This window comes from Dama dama, chromosome X (assembly GCF_033118175.1).
Source record: "Dama dama isolate Ldn47 chromosome X, ASM3311817v1, whole genome shotgun sequence".
Classification (NCBI taxonomy): domain Eukaryota; kingdom Metazoa; phylum Chordata; class Mammalia; order Artiodactyla; family Cervidae; genus Dama; species Dama dama.
This window is the reverse complement of record NC_083714.1, coordinates 22,630,526-22,656,997: the sequence shown is the minus strand read 5'-3', so window position 1 is coordinate 22,656,997 and position 26,472 is coordinate 22,630,526. Positions and strand designations below refer to the sequence as shown.

The 26,472-nt window shown below is 42.1% G+C and overlaps 1 long non-coding RNA gene across 2 annotated transcripts in view; it reads right to left on the bottom strand.

Moving 5' to 3' along the window:
• Positions 1-24,785, bottom strand: part of LOC133051862 (uncharacterized) — a 58,328-nt gene extending 33,543 nt beyond the window's left edge. Inside the window, exons 1-5 of one of the 2 annotated variants that reach the window (XR_009691931.1) lie at positions 24,595-24,785; positions 21,088-21,203; positions 14,214-14,289; positions 13,590-13,613; positions 13,051-13,128 (exon numbers count right to left, since the gene is read on the bottom strand). This is a non-coding gene — a long non-coding RNA (uncharacterized LOC133051862). The remainder of the gene's footprint in view (positions 1-13,050; positions 13,129-13,589; positions 13,614-14,213; positions 14,290-21,087; positions 21,204-24,594) is intronic. The other variant, XR_009691932.1, reaches the window with a different exon arrangement.
• Between the last annotated feature and the right edge of the window lie 1,687 nt (positions 24,786-26,472).

Here is a 26,472-nt window from a genome sequence, read left to right as displayed (position 1 = left end):
TATAGCAAAGTTAGAAATAACTGGATTTGTATAGATAAGCAAATCGTATCCTTTAAACACCAAAATGTTTAAAGATTATCTCTGATGACATGAAATATACATGTATATATTACATGCTTCCCGGAGTTCTTAATTCACTTGAATCTTTTCCCAGCCAGCTCAGGGTAATCAGAATCAACATGCTTTATTTTTGTTGTGCTATTTTGTCAGTATGACTTCCCATCAGTATATCTGAGCTTCTTCTCCCCCATCCCCCACTCCAATATCTCTTCCTGTTGCTTTTAATCTGTACAGCTAGAAACCAGATGACAACATTCTTTAGAGCTATGTTGTAAGCAAGGCACTAGAAAAGGCCTGGGGAATAAAGTTGGTGACTCCAGTGCTATCGCTCTGTGTTTGAGGGAGTTTATGTCTATTTTCTTCTTTCTAGGTTTAGAGCAAAATTCCAGAGAACAGAAGTTGCCAGAAGCCTGGCCTGGGGTTAAGTGCTGTGCTACTGGATATCTGCCTGGAATTAGGCCAGGCCTCAAAATCCCCTGTCCCCGCACCAACTCCCTGGCTCAGACAGCTCTGAGTGACAGTAAATTGGGAAGAATAACCAAGAATAAACATGAAGCTGTGCCAGATTCTTCTTTTAGAGAGCAAAGTACCCAACGCAATACTGTAGAGCAATTATCCTTCAATTAAAAACAAATGAATTGAAAAAATAAGAAAGCGAAGTGCCAACAAAGTGGGGGTAACATGGGCTTGGGGAATCTGCTCTAACCTCCAACTGAGGAACATCTCTGCCTTTTCCCCAAAACTGTGGAATGCTGAGGAAATTAAAAAGGTGAAGTCTTGACCTTAGGCAGATCCAGAGAGAAACCAGATGATGTAAAAAAAAAAAAATGCACTGATCAATTTTTAAGCCTGTGATACCTTATTGCATTCCAGTCCCAAAGAAAGGCAATGCCAAAGAATGTTCAAACTACCACACAATTGCACTCATCTCACATGCTAGCAAAGTAATGCTCAGAATTTTCCAAGCGAGGCTTCAACAGTACATGAACCGAGAACTTCCAGATGTTCAAGCAGGATGTAGAAAAGGCAGAGGAACCAAATATCAAATTGCCAACGTCCGTTCAAACATAGAAAAAGCAAGAGAGTTCCAGAAAAACATCTACTTCTGCTTTGTTGAATATGCCAAAGCCTTTGACTGTGTGGATCATAACAAACTGTGGAAAATTCTTCAAGAGATGCAAATACCAGACCACTTGACCTGCCTCCTGAGAAACCTGTATGAAGATCAAGAAGCAACAGTTAGAACCACATATGGAACAACAGGCTGGTTCCAAATTGGGAAAAGAGTACGTCAAGGCTGTATATTGTCACCCTGCTTATTTAACTTATATGCAGAGTATATCATGCAAAATGCCAGGCTGGATGAAGCCCAAGCTGGAATCAAGATTTATGGGAGAAATATCAATAACCTCAGATATGCAGATGACACCACCCTTATGGCAGAAAGCAAAGAGGAACTGAGGCGCCTCTTGATAAAAGTGAAAGAGGAGAGTGAAAAAGTTGGCTTAAAACTCAACATTAAAAAAATGAAGATCATGGCATCTGGTCCCATCACTTCATGGCAAATAGATGAGAAACAATGGAAACAGTGAGAGACCTTCTTTTCTTGGGCCTGAAAATCACTGCAGATGTTGACTGCAGCCATGAAACTTAAAGATGCTTGCTCCTTGGAAGAAAAGCTATGACCAACGTAGACATTATATTAAAAAGCAGAGACATTACTTTGCCAACAAAGGTCTATCTAGTCAAAGCTATGGCTTTCCCAGTAGTCATGTATGGATGTGCGAACTGGACCATAAAGAAAGCTGAGAGCCAAAGAATTGATGCTTTTGCACTGTGGTGTTGGAGAAGACTCCTGAGAGTCCCTTGGACTGCAAGGAGATCAAACCAGTCAATCCTAAAGGAAATCAGTCTTGAATATTCACTGGAAGCACTGATGCTGAAGCTGAAGCTCTAATACTTTGGCCACCTGATGTGAAGAACTGATTCACTGGAAAAGACCCTGATGCTGGGAAAGATTGATGGCAGGAGGAGAAGGGGACGACAGAGGATGAGTTGGTTGGATGGCATCACTGACTCGATAGACATGAGTTTGAGCAGGCTCTGGGAGTTGGTGATGGACAGGGAAGCCTGGCATGCTGCAGTCCATGGGGTCACAAAGAGTCAGAAATGACTGAGCAACTGAACTGAACTGAACTGAACCTTATTGTTAACTGTAAACACTATTTATAATTCAGGTCTCTGGAACGTTCTCATCTTATACTGTATAGCTGTTACTTTCTATCCATTGAATACCAACCCCTCCCCCCCATACCCCCATCCTCCCATCCCCTGGCAACCACCATCCTTACTTTTGACTATTTCAGAGGTCTCATCTAAGAGGAATCTCATGTCATATTTGTCCTTCTGTGACTGACTTACCTCACTTAGCCTAGTCTAGGTCCATTCATGTGTCCAAACTCACCAGATTATATATATTAATTATTTGCAGTTTTTGGCATACAATTATACCTCAGTGAAGCTGGAGAAAAAATAACTCAGCCATGGGCTCTATGTTCAAGCAAAACAAAAAATGCCCTAATCAGAAGGTAAGCAAAGTGATGAAGTTTCTAAACCTGCCTCTTGAGAAACTGTATGCAGGTCAGGAAGCAACAGTTAGAACTGGACATGGAACAACAGACTGGTTCCAAATAGGAAAAGGAGTACGTCAAGGCTGTATATTGTCACCCTACTTATTTAATTTATATGCAGAGTACATCATGAGAAACACTGGACTGGATGAAGCACAATCTGGACTCAAGATTGCCAGGAGAAATATCAATAATCTCAGATATGCAGATGACACCACCCTTATGGCAGAAAGTGAAGAAGAAATAAAGAGCCTCTTGATGAAAGTGAAAGAGGAGAATGAAAAAGTTGGCTTAAAGCTCAACATTCAGAAAACTAAGATCATGGCATCTGGTCCCATCACTTCATGGCAAATAGATGGGGAAACAGTGGAAACAGTGTCAGACTTTATTTTTGGGGGCTCCAAAATCACTGCAGATGGCCACCTGATGCGAAGAGCTGACTCATTGGAAAAGACCCTGATGCTGGGAAAGACTGAGGGCAGGAGGAGAAGGGGACGAGGGGACGACAGAGGATGAGATGGTTGGATGGCATCACCAACTCAATGGACACGAGTTTGGGTAAACTCCGGGAGTTGGTGATGGACAGGGAGGCCTGGCATGCTGCAGTCCATGGGGTCGCGAAGAGTCGGACACGACTGAGCGACTGAACTGAATTGAACTGAAGTGAACTACAGCAATACTTGAGATCTTTGATGTCATTCTTTAAAATCAGGACAAAAAAGCAACTCATGCAATTTATAATGCAATACCAATGGCCATCATGTGTTTCATACTTTTACAATTTAGAAACCATTTCACACTTGACACTTCATTTGATAAGCTGCCGAGAAGGCCATTCTCCCTTGCACCCTCAGCCATCACTTGTTACTTTAAGAAGCAACACTTGAAATTTTCTACTGTCTATAATATTATTGACAGCTAAATTCCCACTCTGTCCACATCTTCTGTAGAAAAGGATGACCACAGAATTCTGCTGGGAGAGCTGGGTCAGGCCCCAAAGACTCAGCTACGTACAAAATATGAAAGGAGAAAAAAAAATATGAAAGGAAGATTGCCTAGATGCTGGGGTCCCTATCTTCTGGGGGCCTCTAAATCTAGAGTCCTGCCTCTGCCAGAACATTAACCCACACATGATGGAAAGCAGTCTCCCTCAGCCTGTCCTAGCATCATTTTTAGCTTACAATGGAGGGAATAATGCAGAATCCATAGGCTAGCAGTTCCTTACTTTGGCCTGGACATCAAACAACAATCAAGATGATGACAATGGAAAAGTTATCACCTCTGCACCTTGATTTGACCATTATTGAGAGAGAAGGAAGGGACTTCCATGGCGGTCCAGTGGCTAAGACTCTGTATTCCAAATGTAGGGGGCCAAGGTTTGATCCCTGGTCAGGGAACTAGATCCCACATGCTTCGTGTAAGAGTTCACATGCCACAAATAATGATCCCACATCCAGCATACTGCAGTGAAGATCAAAGATCCCACAAGCCTTAACTAAGACCCCACAAGGATAAATAGACAGTCTTAGCATTTAATGGTGCTATGTTCATTGAACATAGTACTAAACACATTTTAAAAAAAACTAACAACAACAAAAAGAAAGAAGGGATAAAATGTGCCCCTACCTAGTTCCCAGATAAAGATGATAAACACAGTACTACAATGGACTATTCTAGTTTTTAAGGTGAATTACTTTGAAGTCCTTAGAAAGATCACGTAAGTCTGTGAGATTCTAACTGGCTCAAAGTTAAATATCTTTAATCACTTAAAAGTTTTACTAGAATTCATACACAACATCTCAAACTGAAGACATAGCAAAGAGAAGAAGGCTTAGGTTTCAATGTTGGGAAGGGGGAGAAAACTTAGTGAGGAGAGTGGCAATCAACAGCAGGAATATGAAACATGAAGAGGAAGACATGAAAATGTCAAAGTGAAGAATTAAAATTTTGTTACTGGGAAAGAAAGAGGAGAATATAAACAACAACCATTGAATGATGTTTTCCCATAAAGAAAACACAAAGAAAATTTTAAAAGTGGTTCAATCTGGAATAACTGTGAAACAATGAAAAACATATTATAAAGGACATAACGCTCATATGTATGAAATACATTTAAATGGTAGACTCTAGCCCAGGTGAGTGCTGTATCTGGTCTGAGAAATCTTTTAACCATAATGAGCTTGGCAGTGACTCTAGAAGGTAAGGGGATGTGATTCGTATCTAAGAAATATTTGGGCGAGTCTCGCCCAGATTCAAACTAATAGGACCCACACAGAATATCACAATGAAGCCAAAGGAGAGAAAGGAAAAATTCATCATCATGACTCTCTTTCAGATACAGCCATGCCAACCCCTGCCTCGTTACATTGCTGCCCCTCCTACCCTTCGAGGCCAACCAGGTCATCAGCTACCCAGCTACCCTGTGGATAACTTACTTACATCAGGTCTAGGGCTCATCCTGCAGAGAGATACACATGCCAGAAACAAGGAAGATGGGCTGCACTCTGGCAGATGTACACTCCTTGGATTGGTCTACACTGACCCCAGCCACCCCTCTCCTCTGGAAGACACTAAAGGCAGGAAGAGTCGATTATTTCCTTAGTTTGCTTGCACCTGAGATTCCAAGGGAAAACAACAAGAAAAGAAGCAAACTGTTCCAAGGGCTGGGCACCCAAAGTCACCAAACACCACAGGATTGATTTTTACACACACACACACACACACACACACACACACACACACTAATATACTCTAGTGGTTATGGTTCAGCTACACAAGATAAGTCAGGTCAGGAGCAGCCAACCACCTTTTAGCTCTCAGGTCCCTTCTGGGAATTTGGTCTTAACTTCTGGAGAGAAATCTGGAAACGGCTCCACTGGTCATCCTCCTCCTGGGAGAAGGGCAACCATAACTACAGAGAACTCAGCATTGGGAGGGGAGTAAGGCCCCTCTCTCAGTGATACTCATGGACACTGGGGAACTCTGCTCCTTCAATCTCGTCAGGGGGTTTGCTGTAGATTAATTTATGGTGCCTCAACTCTGGGGCCTGAGGACCATTAGAGACAGGGACTGCCTGCCCAACTTTGTGAGAACTTCAGAAAGAGCAGCTCTTCCACTTTCTCACTTAACACTCCCATAGCTCCAGTCAGACCTGGAACCTGGGACCAGAGTGATGAAGGTGTCTGAGCTGGGAGCCATTCTTACATTCACACGAGCGTGAGTCTTAAGACAGAAGCAGAAGGAGGATGTGAGCTTCACGGTGAACAATGAGGGAGGACGAGGAAAAGGACTGCAGCTGACAAACAGGTAAGCACTGCCTGTCCTGTGTCCTTTCGTTAGCTAAAACTAGCGCTGTCTGTCAGGTTGAAGAGTTGGTTTGGTGTCTGCAGAATTAGGAAATCAACATCACTCATACATTCCCTTAGAGTGGGATGTGAAGCTAAGGGTCAGTTGGTCCCCAGAGGATATCGGAGAGACTCTCCACAGCCACCAGATAGACCAGGTATGCTTCTACATGACCCTGGCATTAGACTGGGAAAGGTGATGAGTTCCTGCCACTGAAATATGTGCAGAAGTGATGTGTCAATGGCGAGGTGAGGCAGTTAAGGCCTGTGGGCTTCCAGCTGTCTTTTGCTCTGCCACAGTGCCCTTGGAGGTCATGTGTGCCAGATGGCACTACTACAAGATTAAAGAGAGCCAACCAGTCTGCATCAAATCTTATTTATGTGAGCAACATATGTGTTGCTTATTTGTTATTGCATCAAAGTCTGGTGCTTCCCAGGTGGCTCAGCAGTAAAGAGTCCGCCTGCCAATGCAGGAGATGCAGGAGATTCGGGTTTGATCCCCAGATTGGGAAGATCCCCTGGAGCAGGGCATGACCACCCACTCCAGTATTCTTGCTTGGAGAATCCCATGGATAGAGGAGCCTGGTGGGCTACACTCCATGGGGTTGCAAAGAGTCAGATATGACTGAACAACTGAGCATGGGTCCCTGCAGAATCTAGCTTATCCTGACTAATACAGGAGCCAAAGCAGTGGGCCATCCCCGATGCTGGAGACTTCAGTGCACAGAATTAACCTAGTCACACTCATAAACTCTATGAGGATGACTGTTTCTCACAGTCACACAAGCTTTCCAAGGCTTTCTTCAGCAAAACCTGTCTCTGAGAAGGGAGGGTTCATCCTGAAACAGTAACTTCAAGTGTAAAGGCCGCCTCTCTCAAGACATGTGTCTTCAAAATATCATAAAGCATCTACAACTCGTTCAATAGCTCATGAAACCTCTGCCCAGGCACCTATAACCTCCTGCTGTCTCCCATTGTACTAATATGACCAGACACAAACGCTGGCTTATAGCCTCTATAAACACAACATCCTCATAAATTCAGGTTCCCATAAAAATCAAACAAGAGAAAAGTGAAAAAAAGAGCCACGACTAAGTTTTCCTCTATCAAGACCATCGCAGTTTCTTGAGAGCCTTGGCTCAGTTTCCTAAAGTTTAGAACAGGAGAAAGAAGAACTTCCCTCATTCACTGTCTCTAAAATGTCTGGATCTTTCTCAGGGAACCAGTAAGGCCAGCAGGAGATAGGAGGTACATGCTTTAACGTTTGAACCAAAAGGACTGGGGACAATTTGGGCTGGGTGCTCTTCAAAGTCCTACCTTTCAGAGCATCTACCTACTGAGATGCCAGGGACCCTGTATATGACTGTCTGTTGCAAATGACCACAGTGTGTCTTTAAAAACATGTCTTTCAAAGGCAGGTCACGTTATCAGTGTGAGTTGGAGAAATTACACACACATCTATTTTTCTGGGGCTGGGACTTGATGGAAATGTTCAACCCCTAAGGAGAAGGCCTGTCTGGTGATTAGAGGTTGCAGGAAAGCCATGGCTTGGGTTCATACTTTGCACTGGAATCTGCTTCTGGCAAGAGGAGACAGAGAAGCCCTTACTCCCTGACCCAGAAGGCCTCTTCTGAGCATTGCCCAACGCTCCTGTTATACAACATGCAAAATAAATAACCAACCTTAAAAGTCAGGCAGCCAAAGCTCTACTCAATAATAAGCCCTTTTATAAGCTGCTTATCACTTGCCAAAATCAGCTCTAGAGGAACCCCAGGAACTCTGAATTCTATTGTTCTTATGAACTACTCGGGGAATATAGACAAGCGTCACTGGCTTTATTGGTTTTCTAAGAGACAAAAGACCAACATTTTCATCTACCCCTACCCTGTCTTTGATCTCAAAAATGTTACTATAGCCCCATCCCACCATCTTGGAGAGGTCTCTATGAGAGGTGTGAGTGAGAAAAGGGTCCTGGCCTTTTCTTAGAAAACATGCCTCTGTCTGCTTTGCCTGTCACCTGATGGTGGGGGTGACAAAGGGAAGAGAGTGCCAACCTTTTCAGAAAATCCACTGGGAGGGAGGGGGAGGGCAGGACAGAGGCCCGTGGAATGTACTCCTCTGCCCGTGACGGCTCTCTGGCTTAACGACAAAAGGAAAGAGGAGTTTTGCTCAAGGAAAACTGTTCAAAACCATTTTTGGTGCACTTAGGTTGGCCTGACGATGCGTTGTTGTTGGCCCAGAACAGTTTCTCTCGGTTTCAAAATAGAGGGTGGGACCTCTCATGAAGGGGTCTTATTCAGGAAATCGATGGGAGACGTCTGTTCTAAAACTCATTTCCAATGAACCACAAAAAGGATTTTGACACCTAGTTGACATTCTTATTCCAGGATCCGCAACCCACAGATTCAAAGCTCAGGATGTACCTGCTCCAAAAAGCCTTGCATGAGTGCTCAGTCGCTCAGTCATGTCTGACTCTTTGCTACCCTATGGACTGCAGCCCACTAGGCTCCTCCGTCCATGGGATTCTCCAGGCAAGAATACTGGAGTTTGTTGCCATTTCCTACTCCAGAGGATCTTCCCGACCCAGGGATGATATCCACGTCTCCTGCATCTCCTGCATTGCTGGCAGATTCTGTACCACTGAACCACCAGGGAAAACCCTAAGAAAACCTTATGACCCTCCCTTTTCCCCTCACTGGTCCCTCTCAAAAAGTTGCTCCCTTCTTCTGCTAGGCTCTATACCTACTGACTTGCTGCCTTCCCTAGCAGAGGGGTTTTCTTAGAGCAGGAACCAAGCCTTATTCATCTCTGCAACTCTACTGTCCAACACAGTCCATAGAACATCAGAGGCGTGTATTAAGTCACTTAATTAATAAGATTAGAAATAGATATAGTTAACATTTGAATGTTCAGTAACTGTTTAACTTCCTATATTTTTTTCTCATTTTCCAGATGAGGAATCTGAGGCAATAGAGGCTAACAAGCTAGTAAGTGACTAAGCAACAACACAGACCAGGGCATCAGGTTCTAGAACCTTCATTTTTAACCACTACACAGAGTGGTACACAGCAATAAATAAGTGAGCTAAGGAAAGGGCCATACACATATGAAACTGTTAAACACGAACTTGAATCTGATTTAGAAACCTCTTGAGTCACGCAAATATGTATTAAGCACCTAGCACTCTGTGCCAATCCCAGTGCTAACAAAAGGGCATGGTCTTATTCCTCAAGGAGAAGAGAGACAAATAACAAAAGCTTATACTGCTGTACACCTAAAAGTACCACCATATTGTAAATCAACTCTACTCCCATAAAAATATTTTTTAAAGCTTACTGAGCACTTACTACACGCTGGGCACTGTTCTAAGTACTTCACATGTATTAACTTCTTTCTTCTTACTACTATTCTATTCAGATGAAACAGAGGAGAAACTGAGGCACAAGGAGATGCAGCCAGGACTTCCCTGGTGGTCCAGTGGCTAAGACTCAACGCTCCCAATGCAGGGGGCCTGAGTTCAATCTCTGGTCAGGAAACTAGATCCCACATGCCGCAACTAAAGATCTCATGTGCTGCAACTAAGACTTGGTACAGCCAAATATATACAGACACACACACACACACGCACACACACATTATATTATAATGTATATATATATTTATATATATTGTACATATAAACCCAAGCATCCTTGCTCCAAAGCCTGTGTTCTTATCCACTGTACTCTGCCATCTCTTCCATTCACAGCCACACACACCTCAGTGTTACAGATGTGAGAAGAGAGAGAGAGAAAAAGTGGTCTGGAAACTCAGGGAAGGAAATGATGCATTTTGCCTGAGATGGGGCTCACAGAAGGTTCTGCAGAACAAGTGACACTTGAGCTGGACCTTGAAGACATGAGACTGGGAAACAAGTTCAAATACAAAAAAAGAACATGGTGACTGGTGATCAGTGAAACTTGTATGTGTTCTCAAAGCCATCGCTCCTAGTATACACAGCTAAGAAGTGAGCCCAGCTAGACACGGGGTTCTGCTGCCAAGTCCACTTCTGGCCAAGGAATAAGGACATCATTAGTGGTCAGTTCAGTCGCTCAGTCGTGTCTGACTCGTTGTGACCTCACAGACTGCAGCATGCCAGGCTTCCCTGTCCATCACCAACTCCCGGAGCCTACTCAAACTCACGTCCATCAAGTCAATGATGCCATCCAACCATCTCATCCTCTGTCGTCCCCTTCTCTCGCCTTCAATCTTTCCCAGCATCATGGTCTTTTCCTGATGAGTTGGTTCTTCGCATCAAGTGGCCAAAGTATTGGAGTTTCAGTTTCAGCATCAGTCCTTCCAATGAATATTCAGGACTGATCTCCTTTAGGATTGACTGGTTGGATCTCTCGCAGTCCAAGGGACTCTCAAGAGTCTTCTCCAACACCACAGTTCAAAAGCATCAATTCTTCGGTGCTCAGCTTTCTTTATAGTTCAACTCTCACATCCATACATGACTACTGGAAAAACCATAGCTTTGACTAGGTGGACCTTTGTTGGTAAAGTAATGTCTCTGCTTTTTAATATGCTGTCTAGATTGGTCATAGCTTTTCTTCCAAGAAGCAAGCGTCTTTTAATTTCCTGGCTGCAGTCACCATCTGCAGTGATTTTGGAGCCCATGAAAAGAAAGTCTCTCACTGTTTCCATTGTTTCCCCATCTATTTGCCATGAAGTGATGGGACTGGATGCCATGATCTTAGTTTTCTGAATGTTGAATTTTAAGCCCACTTTTTCACTATCCTCTTTCACTTTCATCAAGAAGCTCTTTGCTCTTTAGTTCTTCTTCGCTTTCTGCCATAACGGTAACATCATCTGTGTATCTGAGGTTATTGCTATTTCTCCCAGCAATCTTGATTCCAGCTTGTGGTTCATCCAGCCTGGCATATTGCATGATGTACTCTGCATATAAGTTAAATAACTAGGGTGACAATATACAGCCTTGAGTACTCCTTTCCCTATTGGGAACCAGTCTGTTGTTCCATGTCCAGTTCTAACTGTTACTTCTTGACCTGCATACAGATTTCTCAGGAGGCAGGTCAGGTGGTCTGGTATTCCCATCTCTTGAAGAATTTTCCACAGTTTTTCGTGATCCACACAGTCAAAGCTATTAGTGGTACTGTGGTACTGTGACCTGAATTTTTATGTCAGTTTTCCTACTTGGTTCACACCCCACCTGGGGTTTTGTCATGTTCACAGCATCTACAAGAATTTATTTTCATCTCCCTTCTGTAAATAATAATAGATAATGTTTCTGGAGGTAGATGTACAGGCTGTCTTCAGTATAATGGAGGCCAGATCCGCCAAGGTTGGCACAGGAGGCTAGAATCACCCAATAGATCAGGGGGCCAGCTATAGTTCATGACCCCAACTGTTTGCTTCCACACGTGGAGGTACTCTCCCCTTTCCTAACTGTGGAAGTTCTGGGTCCAGTTTTATTAAAGGCTGTCCACGGGTTTCCTTAGAGTTTGTTCCAGTCAAACCTACTGGCAATTTTCCCTCCCTCAACACCTTGCTTCTCTGAGAATTACCAGAAACGTATGTGACTAAGGACTAGTGAACTACAACGACTGGTGAGTACTCCTGGGGCAAACGTTTCATTATTCCTCCCACCGTGAGTTTATTTTTGTCTGTGGTGTGAGGGTGTGTTCTGACTTCATTGTTCTGCCATGTAGCTGGCCAGCTTTCCCAGCACCACTTGCTGAAGAAACTGTTTTTTCCCCAGCATATTTTCTTGCCTCCTTTGTTGTAGATTAATTGACCATAGGTGTGTGGGTTTATTTCTGGACTCTATTTTCTCCTATTCTGATACCTTCTCTTGACCCTCCCACACACCATACCAGTTACTGCCTCATCTCTCTCCTCTTCTTGACAGTAAAATTCTTCAAAATATTTGTCTATATTCCCCATGTACAATTTTTCTCCTCCCCTTCTTCCTTGGCCCCACTCCCATCAAGCTTTTGTCCACTGAAAAGACTTTTATCCAGGTCACTAGGGGCCTCTATGTTGCGAGAGTCCATCAAATATTCTGGGCTCTCACCTTGCCTGGCCAACCAGAAGCACTTATCACAGTTGATCACCTCCTCTTCCTGGAAGCACCTTCTTCACGAGGCTTTGGGTGCACCACATTCTTCTGGTTTTCCTTCCACCTTACTGGCCACTCCTTGTCAGTCTCCTTTGCCGGTTCCTCATCATCATCCTCCTAATCTCTGGCTGTCAGAGTGCCCCAGGGTAGGGTCCGTGGTCCCCTCCTCTTAACTATCCTCACTCCTGGAGATTTCATCCATCTCAGAGCTTGAAATACTATCTAGACATCTGTGACTTCAGAATATTTATCTCCTGCCCTAACCACGCCTGTGAGTGCCATGCTCTTGTACCCCACAGCTCACTCATCAACTCCACTTAGATGTCTGACTGGCATCTCAAATTCAACACATCCTCAATTTAACTTCTTTTACTCTCCCAACCCTGTTTTCCCCACAGTCTTTACCACTGCAGTTAGTGGTAACTCCATCATTTCGGCTGCTCAGGATGAAAACCTTGGCATTGTCTCAAACAGAAACACTGTGTTATATCACTCCAGAGAGCACCAGCCAGATTTTAGACAATGCTATTGGTGTTATGCAACATGGTGACTCTGTTTTCCTTGATTCCTCTTTCACATCCCACATCTGATCTGTCAGCAAATTCAACTTCAAGATGCACCCCCAAATCCAGCAACTTCTCCCAAATTTCACTGTTACCAGTCTGGCCCAAGCTTATCTTCTTATATATAATGTATTATACAGAAAACAATAGTGATCCTTTTAAAACGTGTCAGATCACACCATTCCCACTCAAAACTCCCCAATGCTTCCCATCTCATTTATAGTAAAAATCAAAGTTCTTACAATGGCCTATTAGACCTTGCATTGTTTTCCCCCTTTAGCACTCATCCCCATCTTTGTATATATCTATCTTACATATTATCTGTTACCCACCTGATTCCACCTCATGAGTTCCATGAGGTCAGAGACTCAGTAGATTTTGTTCACAGATGAAGCTCAGCATCTACAATACTTGACAGAAAGTACATGATTAATATATATCTGTAGATGAAATAAATGACTGAGGAGAGGGAAATCTTTACACATGGGCCGGAATCATACCAAAACCCAATATGACAAGTGAAAGGGCATTTGAGTCAACTGGTGCTGGAACCAAATCAAGTCCCAAGTCCCAAGTTCCTACTTCCTATTGTTTGTATTCCCATTGCTTCAATATTTTGCCTGATGAAGTCTCCTTTCTTTTGCCTCTAAAGAAAAAGAAATTGACCTAGATATAGTAAGGAGCTCCCCCTGGTGGAAGTAGTTCCATCAACACTATGGCAAAGAAAATCATAGAAAACAGGCTTTAAGTTACAAAGGAGATTGCTGGAGACAAAGGAAATGACTTTAGTATTTCACAGGAAAAGTCCTCACTAGAAACACAAGAAACTCAAGATTAGATTCCAAGTACACTGGGGAATTTATCAACTTACCTCACTGTTGAACCTCTTTTGTATCTGATGATGAGAAAGAAAATTATTCATTTAAAGTTGAACAACCTAAATACCTTCCCTCAAGGAATTTAAAATCAGGTAGAGGATATAAGTCATGAATATGAACAAGTACAGAGACTTCCCTGGCAGGGGAACTAAGATCCCACATGCTGTGGCATGGCCCAAAACAAACAAAGCCAAATAAGCACAAAGCAATGAGTATGAATGTAAAACAGTGAATGGGGTCTAAATAAAACAAATAAACTAAGAGCTATGAGAATCCCTTGGACAGCAAGGAGATCAATTTAGTCAATCCTAAAGGAAATCAACCCTGAATATTCATTGGAAGGACTGATGCTCAAGCTGAAGATCTAATACTTTGGCCACCTGATGTGAAGAGCTGATTCACTGGAAAAGACCCTGATGCTGGGGAAGATTGAGGGCAGGAGAAGGGGGTGACAGAGGATGAAATGGTTGGATGGCATCACCGATTCAATGGACATGAACTTGGGCAAACTCCAGGAGATGGTGATGGACAGGGAGGCCTGGTGTGCTGCAGTCCATGGGGTCACAAAGAGTTGGACACGACTTAGCAACTGAACAACAACAAGACTTATGACTTACCTCAGAAAAAGAAGGATTACTTTGGGCTGAGAAAATCCAGGAAGACAACTCGGAGTGGGTGGTTCTTGAACTCTGCCTTGAAAAACAGACACAATTTTATTGAGTGTATTCCAGGTAAAGACCTAAATGTAGGGAAAGGCACATCACGGGGAAACCCAAACTAACCAATGGGGCTCTGTAAAGGTCACAGTTTGAGTGAGAACACAGAATTCAAACTCTTTCATAAAAAAAAAGCAGAGAGAGGGTTTCCCTGGTGGCTTGGTGGTAAAGAATCTGCCTGGCAATGCAGGAGACACGGGATCAATCCCTGGTCCAGGAAGATCCTACATGCCATAGAACAGGTAAGCTTGTGTACCACAACTGCTGAGCCTGGGCTCTAGAGCCAAGGAGCCACAACTAGTGAAGCCTGCATGCCCTAGAGCCCAAACTCCACAACAAGAGAAGCCACCTCAATGAGAAGCCCACGCACCACAATTAGAGAGTAGCCAGCACCTCACTGCAACTACAGAAAAGCAGCAACTAAGACCCAGCACAGACATAAATAAATAAATGAAATCATTGAAAAAAAAAGATATAGTCCTAAGTTTAAAAAAAGAGCAGAGAGGGATTCTCAAGAGAAAAGTCCTTGTCAGATTTTACAGGAAATGCTTTCAATTTTTCACCATTGAGGATAATGATTGCTGTGGGTTTGTCATATATAGCTTTTATTATGTTGAGGTATGTTCCTTCTATTCCTGCTTTCTGGAGAGTTTTTATCATAAATGGATGTTGAATTTTGTCAAAGGCTTTTTCTGCATCTATTCAGATAATCATATGGTTTTTATCTTTCAATTTGTTAATGTGGTGTATTACATTGATTTGTGGATATTAAAGAATCCTTGCATTCCTGGGATAAAGCCCACTTGGTCAGGATGTATGATTTTTTTTAATATATTGTTGGATTCTGTTTGCTAGAATTTTGTTAAGGATGTTTGCATCTATGTTCATCAGTGATATTGGCCTGTAGTTTTCTTTTTTTGTGGCATCTTTGTCTGGTTTTGGAATTAGGGTGATGGTGGCCTCATAGAATGAGTTTGGAAATTTACCTTCTTCTGCAATTTTCTGGAAGAGTTTGAGTACTCTCATCACTACTATTCAACATAGTTTTGGAAGTGTTGGCCACAGCAATCAGAGCAGAAAAAGAAGTAAAAGGAATCCAGATAGGAAAAGAAGAAGTGAAACTCTTACTGTTTGCAGATGACATGATCCTCTACATAGAAAACCCTAAAGACTCTTCCAGAAAATTACTAGAGCTAATCAACGAATATAGTAAAGTTGCAGGATATAAAATTAACACACAGAAATCCCTTGTATTCCTATACACTAACAATGAGAAAACAGAAAGAGAAATTAAGGAAACAATACCATTCACCATTGCAATGAAAAGAATAAAATACTTAGGAGTATATCTACCTAAAGAAACAAAAGACCTATGCATAGAAAACTATAAAACACTGATGAAAGAAATCAAAGAGGACACAAATAGATGGAGAAATATACCATGTTCATGGATTGGAAGAGTCAATATTGTGAAAATGAGGATACTAGCCAAAGCAATCTATAGATTCAATGCAATCCCTATCAAGCTACCAATGGTATTCTTCACAGAACTAGAACAAATTCACAATTTGTATGGAAATACAAAAAACTTCGAATAGCCAAAGTAATCTTGAGAAAGAAGAATGGAACTGGAGGAATCAACCTGCCTGACTTCAGACTCTACTACAAAGCCACAGTCATCAAGACAGTATGGTACTGGCACAAAGACAGAAATATAGATCAACGGAACAAAATAGAAAGCCCAGAGATAAATCCATGAACCTATGGACACCTTATCTTTGACAAAGGACGCAAGGATATACAATGGAAAAAAGACAACCTCTTTAACAAGTGGTGCTGGGAAAACTGGTCAACCACTTGTAAAAGAATGAAACTAGAACACTTTCTAACACCATACACAAAAATAAACTCAAAATGGATTAAAGATCTAAATGTAAGACCAGAAACTATAAAACTCCTAGAGGAGAACACAGGCAAAACACTCTCCGACATAAACCACAGCAAGATCCTTTATGACCCACCTCCCAGAATATTGGAAATAAAAGCAAAACTAAACAAATGGGACCTAATGAAACTTAAAAGCTTTTGCACTACAAAGGAAACTATAAGTAAGGTGAAAAGACAGCCCTCAGATTGGGAGAAAATAATAGCAAATGAAGAAACAGACAAAGGATTAATCTCAAAAATATACAAGCAACTCCTGAAGCTCAATTCCAGAAAAATAAATGACCCAATCAAAAAATGGGCCAAAGATCTAAACAGACATTAATCCAAAGAAGACTTACAGATGGCTAACAAACACATGAAAAGATGCTCAACATCACTCATTATCAGAGAAATGCAAATCAAAACCACAACGAGCCCCCACCCCGCCACCAGACCCACGTCTGCACTCAAGGGACATCCACCTTTTGCCCCTGGAGTCCCGGCACAGGTGGGAGAGCAGCGTCAGCCACCAGGGCTCAGTGCTGTGTGCGCCCATCTCACGTGGCTGTAATGGCCACCTCTAGCAGTGACCTGGTTCCTGGAGGCCACAGACACACACCCCACCCCTCACACTCCACCCCACCCTGGTTTCCAGGCCCAAGCCTTCCTCCCTGCTTGGTCGTGAAGTCCCTGACACCCAGAGCAGGGCCTGCAGATACCTGGTCTCCCTCCTGGAAACATGGGACATGGTTTTCTGATTAAAGAAAATAAAAAGTGCTGTGCCATTAAAAAAAAAAAACCCACAATGAGGTACCGTTACACGCCAGTCAGGATGGCTGCTATCCAAAAGTCTACAAGCAATAAATGCTGGAGAGGGTGTGGAGAAAAGGGAACCCTCTTACACTGTTGGTGGGAATGCAAACTAGTACAGCCACTATGGAGAACAGTGTGGAGATTCCTTAAAAAACTGGAAATAGAACTGCCATATGACCCAGCAATACCACTCCTGGGCATACACACCGAGGAAACTAGATCTGAAAGAGACACGTGCACACCAATGTTCATCACAGCACTGTTTATAATTGCCAGGACATGGAAGTAACCTAGATGCCCATCAGCAGACGAATGGATAAGGAAGCTATGGTACATATACACAATGGAATATTACTCAGCCATTAAAAAGAATTCATTTGAATCAGTTCTAATGAGATGGATGAAACTGGAGCCCATTATACAGAGTGAAGTAAGCCAGAAAGATAAACACCAATACAGTATACTAATGCATATATATGGAATTTAAAAAGATGGTAACGATATCCCAATACGCAAAACAGAAAAAGAGACACAGATGTACAGAACAGACTTTGGGACTCTGTGGAAGAAGGTGAGGGTGGGATGTTCTGAGAGAATAGCATTGAAACAAGTATACTATCAAGGGTGAAACAGATCACCAGCCCAGGTTGGGTGCATGAGACAAGTGCTCAGGGCTGATGCACTGGGAAGACCCAGAGGGATGGGGTGGGGAGGGAGGTGGGAGCGGGGATTGGGATGGGGAACACATGTAAATCCATGGCTGATTCATGTCAATGTATGGCAAAAACCACTACAATATTGTAAAGTAATTAGCCTCCAACTAGTAAAAATAAATGAAAAAAATGTTGATAAAAAAGAAAAAATGAACTGCCATATGACCCAGCAATCCCACTCCTGGGCATACACACCAAGGAAACCAGATCTGAAAGAGACAAGTGTACCCCAATATTCATCGCAGCACTGTTTATAATAGCCAGGACATGGAAGCAACCTAGATGCCCATCAGCAGACGAATGGATAAGAAAGCTGTGGTACTATACACAATGCAATATTACTCAGCCATCAAAAAGAACTCATTTGAATCAGTTCTAACGAGGTGGATGAAACTGGAGCCCATTATACAGAGTGAAGTAAGCCAGAAAGAAAAACACCAATACAGTATACTAACGCATATATATGAAATTTAGAAAGATGGTAACAATAACCCTATATGCAAAACAGAAAAAGAGACACAGATGTATAGAACAGACTTTTGGACTCTATGGAAGAAGGCGAGGGTGGGATGATCTGAGACAACAGCATCGAAACATATATATTATCAAGTGTGAAAGAGATCGCCAGTCCAGGTTGGATGCATGAGACAAGTGCTCGGGGCTGTTGCACTGGGATGACCCAAAGGGATGGGATGTGGAGGGAGGTTCAGGATGGGGAACACATGTAAATCCATGGCTGATTCATGTCAATGTATGGCAAAAACCACTACAGTATTGTAAAGTAATTAGCCTCCAACTAATAAAAATAATTGGGAAAAAAAAAGTCCTTGTCAGAAGCAAACACAGGAGGGAACCAAAGAAAGCTTCTTTCCTAGTTTTCCCTTGGATAAGAGGAACACTATTGAAAACCCAAGAGAAAAAAAAGATAAAATATAGTTTCCATACTCAAGAATTTAGAATCCAGAAAACTAACAACAGCAACAAAAAGAACCCATATAGACATGCAGGGTCTCTTCTGTTCTATATTTTATCTGAAGATAATGCCTAGAGAACATCCTTTTCAAAGGAGATGGTCCTCCCTTCTATTCCTTCCTGCTCAATGTCCTTCTGGTGGAGATGCCAACAAGTATCCTGAATCCATCCACCCCTATCGATCTCCACTGCCATCCCCTCGTCTGAGCCATCATCATCTTTCTCCTGGTCAACTGCCACTGTCTCCTGACTGATCCCCCACTTATACTCTGGCTCCCCTACAAGCCACACTGCAGACTGCAGTCAGATCACCTACGGCTATTCAGGGGTGTGGTAAATGACTCCCATTTCACTTTCACCTTTTCATTTGGAAACTACAAAAATCAAAAAACAGATGCAAAATAGCCCAAAGAATCCTCACATATCTTTCACCCAGATTCTCCAAATGTTAACGTCTGCCATAATCACAGAATAATACTATTAATATAAATCAAGAAATTAACATTCATACAACACAATTACCTAATTGATAGACTGTATTCAGTTTCCTCCAATTGCCCCAACAATGTCCTTTTTCTGGTCTAGGATCACACCTGTCCCTTTCAGCTCCTTTAATCTGGCATAGTTCCCCAGTCTTTTTGTTTGTTTGTTTTTTGGTCTTTCATTACCATGACATTTTTGAAAAATACTGGCTGTTTCAATTTTGGGTTTCTCTGATGGTTCATCGTGACTCAATTTAGACCATTTGTTTTGGCAAGAATACTATAGATGTGACACTGTGTCCTTTTCAGTGCATCCTATCAAGAGGCACATGATATCAGTTTGTTCCATAACTATTAATCTTAATTGATCATTTGGTTAAGGTGGTGTCTGCCGGGTTTCTCCACAGTGAAGTTACTAGCTTGCCCTTTGTAATGAATAAGCATTTTGTGGGGAGTACCTAAAAAACTACTACCCAGGAATTCACTTCTGAGTATTTATATGAAGAAAACAAAAACACTAATTTGAAAAGATATACATACCCCAATTTTCAATGCAGCAGTATTTATTAATACAATAGCCAAGATATGGAAGCAAGCTAAAGGGTCCATTGATACATGAATGGCTAAAGAAGATGTGGTATACACACACACACACACACACATACACACACGATGGAATATTACTCAGCCGTAAAAGTTCTACCATTTGCAGCAATGTGAATGAGCCTGGAGAATATTATGCTAAGTGAAATAAGTCAGACAGAGAGTAAGCTCTCACTCATACGTAGAATCTTAAAAAACAAACAAAATGAAAACAAACTCACAGATACAGAAAACAAAAGGGTAGCTACCAGAAGAGAGGAGGGTGGTGGAAGCAAAATAGATGAAGGGAATAAAGAGGTGAAAACCTCCAGTTATTAAATAAATAAGTCACATGAATGTAATATACAGTATAAGGAATATGGTTCATAATACATAATAACTGTATGGGAACAGATGGTTACTGGACTTAACCATGGCGATCATTCCGTAAGGCATACAAGTATCAAATCACTATATAGTACAACTGAAACTAACATAATATTTCATGTCAGCTATATTTCAATTTGGAAAAAAAAAAAAGAAATCCAATCTAATGAGTAATCTAGAGTCATCTGAAACTGGGAATACTGACACATGCTAATAAAGCTTAGAAGAGAATGAAGTTTATAAATTAGAACATCAATGCATTCATTTAACTGTAAAATGGGCATTCTCTCCCCCACAGGCTCACCTACTAAGACAGTTTTCTTGTGAGCCTAGAACAGGGATCCATAAACTTGTTCTTTTTTAAAGGAACAGATTGTAAATTTTTTTATTTTGTGGGTCATATACTTACATCTGTCACAACTACTCAACTCCAGCATGGTGAGGCACAAGCAGTGATAGACAATATGTAAAGTGTTGCAGTAAGACTTTATTTACAAAAATAGCTGTCAGGGTCTATGGATCCCTGGCCTAGAATAAAAGAAGTAGGAGTTACATGATTCAAATGCTTGATCACATCCGGCTTCAGTATCCTGATGTGTCCATCGCTGGAGGAGATAAACCTGTATCCACTATCAGATTAGGCATGGTGCTTAGCTGTATACAGTCAACGTTGGCCTTACTAGGCTTTCTTTTTTAATGTCAGCAATCCTATAAAAAGTGAAAGTAAAGTCGCTCAGTCGTGTCTGACTCTTTGCGACCCCATGGACTGTAGCACCGCAGGCTCCTAGGTCCATGGGATTTTTCAGGCATGAATACTGGAGTGGGTGGCTATTTCCTTCTCCAATCCTACAGAATCCCATCCCATTTTTAAAGCCCCAGGTATAAGAAAGCTCTACTTACCAGTAGGGAAATGCCAGGAGCCTCAGTTTACATTCTACAGCCATTTCACAGAGAAAGACTTGACCTTTTGTTAGCTTCCGGGGAGAAGAGCACTCTCCATTCTTACTTGTGTTTCCCTAGGGAAAAAATGACAGATTTGGCAATACTAATACTTAAAGGGGCACTAGCAGGTAAGCACCAGGAAGAGAGATTATGTTTTAAATTAGAAAGAATCTTTCATTTTTACAAAAGCAGTGTATATTTGTTCATTGTGGAAAGTTAGAAAATAAAAAGATTAGAAACAAGAACAGACTTGTGGATACAGTGGGGGAAGGAAAAGGTGGGATGAATTGAGAGAGTGGCATTGAAACATATATATTACCATACGTAAAACAGATAGCCAGTGGGTATTTGCTATATGATGCAGGAAGCTCAAACTGGTGCTGAGTGGGTGGGATGGGAAGTTCAGGAGGGTGGGGACATATGTATACCTGTGGCTGATTCATATTGCTATATGGCAGAAACCAATACAATATTGTAAACAATTATCTTCCAATTAAAACAAATAAATTTAAATTAAAAATAACAAACTTTCTATTTCAATCACCCAGAAATTGTCACTATTAACAGCTAAGTATATATCCTTTCAGATCTTTTTCTAAGTATATATAACATATATATATGTATTTTCTACCAAAATGACATAATGCATGTACATAATGCTTTGTAACTCTATAACTGCTTTTTCTCAATTATCAACCTTTACCATTCCATGTTAAGAAGCTTCCACTGCAGTGAACCTAAGATCCCACATGCCATGAAGCATAGTCAAAACACTTAGAAAAAAGTTTTCATCTCATCTAAGACCCATCCATACTTATATTTGCCTACTTTCCCCCAAAATTCCCTATAAAGCTAGTCTGTTTAAATTAAAGATCCAATCTCAGATCACACATTGCAACCTAAATCTCCTTTCATTTTAGAATAGTATCCTTCTTCAGGACAAGAACATTGTTTCCTGCTGTATCCTCAACACCTCTAACAGTTCTTAGAACACAGTAGTATCTGAAATATTTGCATAACTAAATCATTTATAAAAATTTAGGGGATGGGGGGTTTTTCACCCTAGAGCTTATCTCATCCACCCATCACCCTTTATCTCTATTTTATAGATAATAAAAATCAAGGCCAGAGAGGTAAAGTGACTTCCCAAGGTGACCCAACAAGTACATGTCAACTGCTTTCTATGTCTGTTTATTCTACTAAACCAGGAGTTGGCCAACTTTTTTTGTGAAGGTCAGATAGTAAATATTTTAGGTTATATGGGCCAAGAAGCAAAATCGAGAATATTATGTAGGTACTTATATAACAACAGAAAAAAACAAATTTCCATAGTTTTTTAGTGATGAAACCCAAAATATAATAATTGATTACATGGTTTTGTAATATGGTCTACTAATGAAAAAATGGAATTGACGTACTACACTTTGTTTCATTATGGTTGAGCTTGGGGTTAACAGATACACACTACTATATATCAAATAGATATATTGTATCTTATTGTACAATGCAGGGAACTATATCCAATATCTTGTATGTATTCAATACCTACAATGGAAAAGAATCTGAAGACATATGTATATAACTGGATCACTTTGTTGTATACCTGAAACTAACACAATATTGTAAATCAACTATATTTCAATTAAAAAAAATAATACTTTCCTCCATCCTCTCCCCAGCCTAGGTTAGGTTTCTTCTGCTCCCCACAGCACCCCGTGCTCAAGTCCTTCAGAGCACTTAACACACTGTAACTGTAATTATCTGTTTCTCTACCTGTCTCCCTGAAGGAGCTATATATTAGCTCCTTGCAAAGAGTGACCATGTATTACTCATTTCAGCTCCTACATTAAAATATTAAAACAGGTATTCATTAGAGTGAAGTGAAACTAGCTAAATCAACTACCAGTCTAGTCAAATTAACATCACAATGAGATACTGACAACAAGACAAAACAAGTGTTGGTGAGGATGTGGAGAAATTGGAACCTTCATACATTTACCAATGGGAATATTAAATGGCAGCCACTTTAGAAAAGTCTGGAAATTCCTAAAGAAGTTAAACATGCAGTTATGATCCAGAAATACCACTCCTAGACCAGGGAACAAGTGAACATGGTCCTTGCCCTCTCTAGAGGAGAGACAGAAAATGAACCCAAGCTTACTTGGCAGTGTCTTAAGTGTTATAACAAAGGTCTGCTAAGGGTGATATGGCAGCACCAGAGCAGAGCAGTGAAATCAAGAGAAATGAAAACATATGTCGTCATAGATGTTCACAACAGGATTATTCATGATAACCAAAAAGTGGAAATAAGTGTCCTTCAGCCAATAGATGGGTAACAAATGTGGCATATCCATACCATGGAATACTATTCAGCCATAAAAAGCAATGAGGTACTGATATATGTTACAACATGGATGAACCTGAAAAATATGTTAAGTGAAAAGAAGTCATTCACAAAAGACTACATATTGTATGATTCCATGCACATGAACTGTTCAGAAAAAGCAACTACAGAGACAGAAGACAGTTTACATGGTTGCTCAGGACTAGAGGTGGGAGGAGAGATCAACTACAAATAGTCTTTTGTGAATTTAGGGGGTGGGGTGGCATGATAAAAATGCTCTAAAACTGGACTGTGGTGACAATTACTAAAGTTTACTAAAAACAAATGTACACTCAAAATGAGTGAATTTAATGGTATGCAAAATATAAGGCTCTTATACCATTAATCTATTACATTATTTCGTTTTTATCTAATTTAACTTTTGTCCTCCATGGCAAGACGTGGTAAGAATTGTGGTGAATGAAATTTCGGATGCATTTTTGTCAATTGGGGCTTCGGGTTGTGCTGACAGAAACAGCAAAGTCAGCATCTCTGAATACTGCATGATGAGGTGTAGAATCCATTTCCGATTGGGTGATCCCATTGTGTACTCTGGACAATCAGTGGCCTGCCAGTTTACGTGTGAGTGTGCCTAGACCCCTACTCCAAGCAATAAACCTTAGTCAGGTAACAAGTTCATTTCTTGCAACTCTCAAGCCCTGTTCATAAACGGTGAATTGTTCTATTCTAGCATATCTGTGAGAATGTTAATGATTTTTGTTTGTTTGTTTGGGGGTTTTCTAGCAATTTGGTTAATGCTTACTGGGCTAGGAAGTCCTGCCAGAACAGCTGAAAGATACAAACTCCAATCGCTTCTCGGCCTTTTGGCTAAGATCAAGTGTAGTATACAAACTCCACCCCCCCCACCCAGGCCCGCCTACCGCCCCCACCCCCCACCCCGCGCCGGGATACTCCAGAGGAGAGCACATCCCTCCAAGGGCAAGAGGATGGAAGGGCACCTCTCCGATCTAAGGGAAAGGTTGGGACCAAGACCCTCCTTTGCGTTACGGGATGGCAAAAACTGCCACAAAGTCAGGATGAGGTGTCTCCTCCCAGGGCCTCCTGGTACCCGGGAAACTCACGCTGCTGCTCCTCAGGGTCGCCAGGAGGTTACAGCGCCCCGACTTCAGCCGTTTTCACCGCTGCAGTTCCACCGTGTGGCCCGTGCACAGCGAAAGGAGAAGGTGATGGAAGAAGAAAAGCAGCCTGAGTAGGCTCGCAGCCCTCCCGTGCTCCAAGGTCCCACACGCCCCAACGCGCGGCTCCCCGACCGCTTGGCCGCCGCCCCGCCCAGCACGTGCGATTGGGTCCTAGCGCCCCCTGGTAGCCGGAAACCAGAAAAACCGGCGCGGCGGACACCAGATGGTCGGAGCATGCGCGGGAGGAGTTGGGGTGGCTTCCGGTCTGCAGAGCAGCCAAATCCCAGGCGGGGTCCTCTGCAAGGAGAGGGATCACCGGCCCCATGGTGAAGCCGCGATGTTGAAGGGAGCTGATGCTACTGCCGTTGCTTAATTGCTCAGTCGTGTCCAGCTCTTTGCGACCGCGTGGACTGTAGCCTGCCAAGCTCCACTGTTTGTGGGGATTCCCCCCGTGGCAAGAATACTGGAGTGGGTTGCCATGCCCTCCTCCAGGGGATCTTCCCAACCCAGGGATCAAACCCAGGTCTGCCGCATTGCAGGCGGATTCTCTACCATCTGGGCCACCAGGAATCCCAAGGGGAGGTGACCCAGATCCAAGGTGGAGCAGATGGAGGCTGCCTCCATCACTTCCTCAGTAATTCCCAAATGGAAAAGGGCCCCCAAAGAGGACAGAATGGCCAAATAATCTTGAACCTGGATCCCTTCAGGGAAAAAAAAAAAAAAAAACGAATCAAATAAGGCAGATTTGTTGAAGTTGTGTTTTCTTGAAAGTCTGAAAAAATGAATTAGTGCCAACTTCACAAGGTGTTTGTGAGAATTAAATAAAATAATCCACCTAAAGGGCTTAGCAAACTGTTAAAGCTAGCTATTTAATTAGTATCTCAGGGCTTAGCAAACACCTCATAAGAAGAGTAGGTGTCATCTTTCCTCGGTATTCAGGGGAACAAAAGGGTCTTGACACTACAAAATAAATGCATACCTAAGGTGAATTATTCATAAAATGTTTTGTGTATGAGAATTAAAACAGTCCATCCCCACACTCAGCCTGGACACTAAGAAACTAAACCACACAGTATTAGCTACATAAATGTGACTTTGCTAGTCCACTGTCTTCACTGACATTACTTTCCAGGAAGTTCCTCTCATCAGGAAGCTTCCACAAACCTCCTAGCCTTATACACCAGAGGGCAGACAGAATGAAAACCACAGTCACAGAAAACTAACCAAACTGATCACATGGATCACAGCCTTGTCTAACGCAGTGAAACTATGAGCCATGCTGTTCAGGGTCAACCAAGATGGATGGGTCACAGGTGGAGAGTTCTGACAAAATGTGGTCCTCTGGAGAAGGGAATGGCAAACCACTTCAGTACTCTTGCCTTGAGAACCCCATGAACAGTATGAAAAGGCAAAAAGATATGACACTGAAAGATGAACTCCCCAGGTCGGTAGGTGCCCAATATGCTACTGGAGAAGAGTGGAGAAATAGCTCCAGAAAGAATGAAGAGGCTGAGGCAAAAGGAAAACAACACAAAGCAGTGGATGTGACTAGTGATAGAAGTAAAGTCCAATGCCGTAAAGAACAATATTGCATAGGAACCTGGAATGTTGGGTCCATGAATCAAAGTAAATTGCAAGTGGTCAAACAGGAGATGGCAAGAATGACCTTGACATTTTAGGAATTAGTGAACTAAAATGGACTGGAATGGGCGAATTTAATTCAGATGACCATTATATCTACTACTGTGGGCAAGAATCCCTTAGAAGAGATGGAGTAGCCCTCGTAGTCAACAAAAGAGTCCAAAATGCAGTACTTGGGTA